Source organism: Panthera tigris, chromosome D3 (assembly GCF_018350195.1).
Source record: "Panthera tigris isolate Pti1 chromosome D3, P.tigris_Pti1_mat1.1, whole genome shotgun sequence".
In the NCBI taxonomy this organism is placed as follows: Eukaryota; Metazoa; Chordata; class Mammalia; order Carnivora; family Felidae; genus Panthera; species Panthera tigris.
Genome location: NC_056671.1, coordinates 29,814,854 through 29,822,668, shown reverse-complemented (window position 1 = coordinate 29,822,668; position 7,815 = coordinate 29,814,854).

Here is a 7,815-nt window from a genome sequence, read left to right as displayed (position 1 = left end):
ATCAAGCCCAACATCCAGCTAGGCACTGACAGCATGGAGCCTGCTTGGGATTCTATCCCTCTCTCTCTGCCCTTCCCCTGTGCTCACTCTCTCTCTCACTCTCAAAATAAATAAATAAACTTAAAAAAAATGAAAATAGAAATTACCAAATTAAAGATCAAGTGTCATTTTGTGCATACCCTACCTTCTGTGTGTGTGGTTTTTTTTTTTTTTTTTTTTTTTGGTTTGTCTGCTCATTTGTTTTTAGTGAAAGCAAAATTATAAAAGCCAAACGTTGTGAAGTTGTAAGGAAATGTGCCCTTTGACATTGCTATTAGTGCTGGAAATAAATACAATGGAATCTAGTAAATGTGACTGGAGCCAATCAGATGTGTTTTGACTCAGTAATTCCATTACTGGGGTTTTTTTTTCCCCCTAGACAATAATCCGAGGGAGAGCAGCCACCTGGACAAAGGTGTTTGTACCAACACTAACTGAAATACCAAAAAGAATCGCCTCCACACCCGACTTTAGGGAATGTCCTGGCAAACTTGTAAGACAATACAGCAATTAGAGTCTTCATGTTACCACCCCTCACCCCAATGCTTTGATCCTCCAACATGCAAATCCCAGCCACATTTGTGAATCAGTTTTCTGTCCACTCCTCTGAAATGACATTGCTCCTTCTCTTGTCCACTTGCCAGGAAGTTCCTGGAAAGCACACTGTGTGGCTTGCTGATTTCAGGACACCTGGTACAAAGAAAGGCTCTAAAAAGGCTGCTGTGCAAAATGTGGGTCACAGACCCATTGCATCACCATCACTGGGAGCCTGTTAAAAACCCACACTCTCTGGTTTAAGAGGGTAAACTTTATGTTAAATATATATTACCAAGATTAAAAATTAGAATGCAGGGGTGCCTGGGTGGGTGTTTAAGTGTCTGACTTGATTTCAGTGCAGGTCACGATCTCCCAGTTTGTGAGTTTGAGCCCTATGTCAGGCTCACACTGTGGGTGCAGAGCCTGCTTGGGAATCTCTCTCTCCGTCCTTCCCCACTCATGCTCTACCTCCCTCTCTCTTTCTCTCTCTCTCTCTCTCAAAATAAATAAACTTTTAAAAAATTAGAATGCAGAATCTCAGGACCCACCTCAGACATACTGCATTTCAGCCAACACATTTTAACAAATTCCCAGGTGATGTGTTTACATTTTGAAAAACCCTGTATGTTGGATGTATAGTTACTCTTAAAATATAAATTCCCATCATTAGTTACTACTTCTAATCAAAGCATATACTTTATTTTTCTCCCTTACGTGGGAGGCTGCTTTTTATCTTCTCTTGGACTCCTTAATTTGCACGAAGAATGAAGAAATTGCAGTGGCAGGTGGCAGACTCCAAGGACAGCATGATGCCATGGCAACGTCTTCCATCAGTAACTTAATTTCATCTCTGCTTTTACATCTTTCTCTCCTCAGTCTTGAAGCTGGGAATTTTTTAATTTGGAACGAACCTAAGATGGCTTGTGGTTGCTATGCCAACAGCAAATGCACACTTCCTAATGGGCTTGAATCTCATAAAGGAAAGATAACAGAAAGTCAAAGAATTTTAGACCCCAAGGGGTTACAGAGAGACTGCATCCCCTCACCTGGCCGAGGAGGGCCTTGGGGTTGGGAGGTGAGTGAGGCTCCCTGCCTGCTGCATGGCAACCTGCCACCCTGCTTTGAACTCACACCTAAGTGAGCTTCTCCATCTGGTCAACCCAGGGTTTTAGGCAGGATTTGGGGACCAAAGGCAGGCTGAAAGACCCTTCAGGAGAATTGCTTTAGGTGTCTTTCTACCCCCCCAAACACAGTAAATTCACTCACTTAGGGATGTCATAACAAAGTACCACAGCCTGGGTGGCTTAAACAACAGAGATTATTGTCTCAGAGTTCTGGAGGCTGGGAAGTCCAGGGTCAAGGTGTCAGCAGGTTTGGATTCTCCTGAGGCCTCTCTCCTGGATGTGTAGATGGACTGTCACTTTCTCCCTGTGTGTGTCCGTGTCCTAGTCATTTTCTATCAGTGCAGAACCCAACATGGGGCTCTATCCCGCAAACCATGAGATCATGACCTCAGCTGAAATAATCTCTTATAAGGACACCAGTCAGACTGGATTAGGGCCCCTCCTAACAACCTCATTTTGTTTCTTTTGGTGGGGAGGGAAAGGGAGAGAGAGAATCTTAAGCAGGTTCCATACTCAGTATGGAGCCTGACACAGGGCTTGATATCACAACTGGCCATGAGATCATGACCTGAGCCAAAATCAAGAGTTGGATGCTTAACCTACTGAGCCACCCAGGCACTCCCTAACAACCTCATCTTGACTTAATCACCTATTGAAGAATATCTCCAGGGGCACCTGGGCGGCTCAGTCGGTTGGGAGTCTGACTTCAGCTCAGGTCATGGTCTCCTGGTTCAAGAGTTCAAGTCCCATGTCAGGCTCTGTGCTGACAGCTCAGAGCCTGGAGCTTGCTTCTAATTCTGTGTCTCCTTCTCTCTCTGATTCTCGCCCCAGCTCACACTGTCTCTCTCTCTCAAAAAAAATCAATAAACATTAAAAAAAAAAAAAAGACTATCTCCAAATACAGTCACATTTGGAGGGACACAATTTAACATGTAATAACTGGCCACACTAGATCCTCCAGGGAGGCTGGCCATGCCCTAATCCTCAGCCATCTCTGTGTGTGAGAGCCGTGCAGGTCCCGCTCCAGCACATGACAGCTAACATGCCACACTTTGTTCACACACAGTTCTGGAGAGACTCCCACAGGCATTGACACAACTGCAATGTCATGGATTCCATATTCCAAACCACGTTTGATGTGTGTAGCCTGATCCATTCACCTATGTTGGGCTGGAGTCCATAATCACCAGGCAGGCTTGCTGGCAGCTGTTGTACAACACGTTAAACACCAAGCACCATGCTATGTGCACAAGGTTCTCATGAATTCTGCCATCCCTTCTCCTTGGTGCTGTTTCCAGTGCACTGAACAACCCGGAGGAAAGAGCTGGACGTCTTAGAGCTCATTTACTCCTCAATCATCCTGCAGGAGTGGCTCCTTTAGCAAATGTTCCAAGCCCTGCAGATACAACTGAGAACAAACCATGTCCTTGCCCTCAGGTGGCTCACATCCTGGTGGGGGGAGATGGACAATAAACCAAACACAGAAGAAAACTGTGGTGGTGGTGGGGTGTTAAGGAGGAAAATCAAAGCTCGGTGGCAGGGTAGAGGGAGTGGTGGTCAAGAGCCCCTGGTCCCCAGACCCTGGAGGAGACAGCTTCTCTGGTGAGGACACATTCAAGCAGAATCCTAAAGAAATAGGGGCCTTCGAGGGAGAGGACAACAAGCACAGAGTCCCCTAGAAGGGGCAGCAAAGATGTGCTGAAGACGATTAAGCAAAGGAGGTGGTAGGAAAGAATTTAACCTCACCCCCAAAGAGCCTGTCCTTTGCCTTCTGCTTTGGGGAGGGAATTACTAAGCTCTAATGTTTGCCTGGGGGGCCTTTGGATAGCCTAACAATGTGATTTAATGTAGGGACATCACACCAGATAATATTCAGGTGGAACTGACCACAAAAGAAAAAACAAAATTGTGATTGGGGAGGGGGGCAGGGGACGGTGCTGTAGACTGAGATTGCTAGGAGGGCACTCGATCAATTACACCTGTGCAATGGAGCCCCATTAAAAGCTCTGAGCACCTGGCTCTGATGAACTTCTCTATTGGTAGCAAGGTGCGTGTGCCGTCATACATGACTGTCGGAGAGGGGGCTGTGTGTGGCTCCGTGGACAGGACAGCCGGCAGCTCAAGTTTGGCACTTTCCTAGATTTGTCCCTGGGTGCTTTCCTGCTCTTGGTTTTAATCTGCATCCCTTCTCTGCTATAAACTGTAACCGTGAGTATAACAGCTTGCTGTGAATCCCTCCAGTCAGCCTTAACTCAGGTTCGTCTAGGGGACTCCCAACCAAACCTACAGCTGGGTGTCGGAAGTGGGGATGGTCCTATGCAGACTGGTCCCTCCAAACGGCATAGTTGGTCAAATGCAGGCACAGAAGTAGGAAATCAGGAGGAATAGGGATGCGCCAGGTCCCAGGGGGGCATTGGAAGGACTCTGGCTTTTAGTGCAGCGGAAATCTCCTGGAGGCTTTTGAGGAGTGACAGATCTGGCTCTTGTTCTCAATCAATGTATGAAGAGTAAAGGAGGCAAAGCTTGCTACTCACCTATAGCAATTCTCAAGACAAGAGATGAGAGGGGCCTGGGTGCTAGGCACTGGTGGCAGGAGAGGGACCTGTCGAGAAGCCACTGTCGGGCATGATGGGGAGAGCCAGGGTGAGGGGGCTCTGAGGTTTTGGCTGGGCTGGAAGTTTGGCTATGCCTTTTACTGAGGTGGTGAGGGCTGTGGCTTAACTTATTTAGAAAAATATATTTATTTGGGGAGTGAGAGAGCACACAAGTGGGAGAGGGGCAGAGATAGAGGGAGAGCAAGAATCCCAAGCAGACTCTGTGCTGTCAGTACAGAGCCCAACACAGAGCTCGATCCCATGAACCACAAGATCATGACCTGAACCGAAGCCATGAGTCAGATGCCCAACTGACAGCCACCCAGGCACTCCAGGCTGTGGCTTAACTTAGGGCACACTGGCTTTGAGGTGTCCCTTAGAGCTCTGAGGGTGCTTTAGAGTACACAGATGGCCTTGTATGCCTAAGATTTGGGGGTTGTGGGTCTGTGATGAGGCACAGGCTGGGAGGCATCAGGCTGTGTAAAGTGCTGCTTGACCACCAGCGAGACGTGGTTGAGTCCAGATGTGAGCTTTGGCAGTAAACAGGTGCAGTGATTGTGGAGGGAGCCCAGGAGTGGGAGGAGCCTGGCTCAGCTATTCCTGAGCAATCTTGCTCTGAAGAATTGAAGAGAAGCATGGTGATGGCGAAAGATGGAGATGACATTGTGTCTCCTATCCTGATGGGACAGCCCAGTAAAGCGGGGATTGAGGAGGCAGGTTAAAGAGGGCACTGTGACTGAAGCAGATATGCATGCCAGGGGGTGGGCTGCATGCACAGTGACACCCGGGTCTTAGAGAACAGAGCAATGTATGCATGGTGGTGGGCATGGGCCAGCAGAAAGGTTTAGTGTGGGAGCGTCGAGGAAGGCTCTCCTGCTGACATTCACACCTTCAGTAAAGTAGGACACAGAGATAGTCCAGGCAGAGGGAGGCACAGGATCACCTTTCAGGAAGGTGAGAATCCGAATGGCCACAACAGGTGGAGCAGGTGTAGGTTGGCCAGGAGGACTGCTCTGCCCTAAAAACTGGTCTCTCCAAGGGAAAACATTTCTGCAGCCATGCAGAGTCACATTACCTAGGACTGGGGTTCACCGGACAAGTACGTGGTGTGAAGAAGGTGCTAAAGGGAGGTGAACACATGAAGGAGGACAGCCACCAAGTAGGTAAATGGTGAGGACAGTGAGTTGTGGCTCCTAGCACAGATGGAGGCAGCTGTGGTCCAGATGTTAACAGGAGAGAGCCACAGAGCCCCATGGCTGTCTGAAATTGAGCTTATGGGTGGGGGGCGGGGGGTTGACAACAAGGACTAGGCCTTGGGTGGCAGACTGCAGGTCATGGTTGATAGACGACACCTCATGAAATCACATACAGTCATGTGCAGGATCTCATCAATAAAAATAAAACAGAAAAGGATTAAACAATGTTAGTGCATTGCACAAGAAAAGAGTATATATTAAATCATGAAATTTTTTTCATGTGTGTATTGGATCATAATGTAATATACATAAAGCATAAACTTTGCCATTTTAACTGTTCTTAAGTGTATAATCCAGTGGCATTAAGTACACTTACATTGTTGGGCAAGCATCCCTACTATCCCCCAAATTTCTCATTATCCCACAAATTTTCTACCCATAAAATTTATTTTTTTAATGTTTACCCATTTTTGAGAGAGAGACTGCACATGCGAGAGTGTGAGCTGGGAAGAGGCAAAGAGGGAGATAGAGGATCTGAAGCAGTCGTCTGGAATTGGGTTTGAACTCACGAACCTTGAGATTAGGACCTAAACAGAAGTTGGATGCTTAACCAACGGAGCCACCCAAGCATTCCCTATAATTCTTTACTGTGGTCATAGTTTAAAACATTTGAAAGGCACTGGACAGTGGGCAGGAAGGTGGTCCATGGCTGGTGTCCTGCACAGGGAAAGATCCTTACAGGAGAGGTGACAATGAGTTCACAGGCCCAGGGCACTGAAAGAATCCTCCATGATTCACATACATACTTCAGTCACTTAGACCTTAAGGGAAAGATGTAATCTCTAAGAATTAAGTTAGGAACCATAATGGAAAAAACAATAGAAAATGTGGTGCAAAATTTTTCAAAGACTGAAGGATTCTGAAGAAACAGAGCATAAGTCATTGATGTGCCCGAACTACCACATAGTTACTTAGATATGTTAAGTTTAACATTCTGCAGCCACTAAAATTACTCATTAAAAATCGCAATAGAAAAATGCCCCTTCCCAAAGTAGGATGCAAAATTATATAAACTTTAAACCTTGGCTCACATAAAAATCAGGATTTTTTTTTCCAACAAAGGACTGAGGACAGATATTTGCAGTGGCAAAAAAATAAGTTTTTAAAGACAGTCTAAGGAATCTTGAAAATTCACAAGAAAAAGGAACATCCCCATCCCCACCCCCAGTTGGAAATTAAAGATCTGAAAGGCTTAACAGTTAATGAAGAGATGCCAACACACATGTGACAAACGCATCTTAAAAATGATCATGAGTTCCGACTTTACAGCCACATTTGTAAAAGGAGGGGATTTGGAGAATGGCTAAGTTCTGACAAATGGACGATAAACAGAGACATTCTAAGTACAGTAATCAGATGCACACCCAAAGACCTAGAGAGATCTTTAAAAGATATACTGCATTGCAAAAAAAGAAACAAGATCTAACGCTAACATGTATAAAAATGTTATATACATTGTTACCTCAGCACTTTTTTTTTTTAATTATGTTATTCAAAAAACAATTTATAGAGGAAGGCTGTGGGACCAACAAAATAATGACATGAGAGTCGTTGGGGGACGGAGTGTGGACGTCGAGATGGGACGGGCAGCCTGGGGGGCCAGGACGGCTTCCCGGAGGATGGGGCTTCCTGTCGGGTCCGATTTGGGGGTTCTGGAGCAGAAGAGAGCGAGATACAGTTAGAGGTTCTCAAGTAGAGTGGCTTGGAGAGTTCAGGGCGGGTGGTCGGAGTGGAGGACCCCATATTCTGGGGACCGAGTCTCTGAGTGGTCCAGCCAGGGAAGCCCGGGTCCCGCTCGTGACCAACCCGTGCGCCCTGCTTCGGTCCTGGAAGCCCAGCGTCCCCTCGGCCGTTCCAGGCGAGCGGGGAGACCGAGTGACCCGCAGGTTCCCGAGCGCCCGGGTCCAGACCAGCCCGCGCTTGCGCGCTGAGATCTTCTTTGAGTCCGCCCCGCGCCCCGCCTCGCCTCGCCCGGCGCGGCCCCGCCCCTAAGCTTTGCAATCCTCATAGGCTGGCTCCGAGGCCGCTCTCGGTAGGCCGGCCAATGGGAGTGCGTCGCGCCCCGCGGCACGTGCGCCCCCGTCCTGCCCGGCCGGGCGCGAGCTGATCGAGCTCCCGGGCGCCGAGCGCGCGGGGCGGGAACGCGCGGCGCGGGGCGGGGCGCGGGGCGGGGCGCGGGCGCTGCAGCGCGCTGATTGGCCGGCGCCGCGTTCCGAGGCCGTTAACGGCGGCGCGGCCGGGCCGCGGCTCCAAAACAAAGGGCAG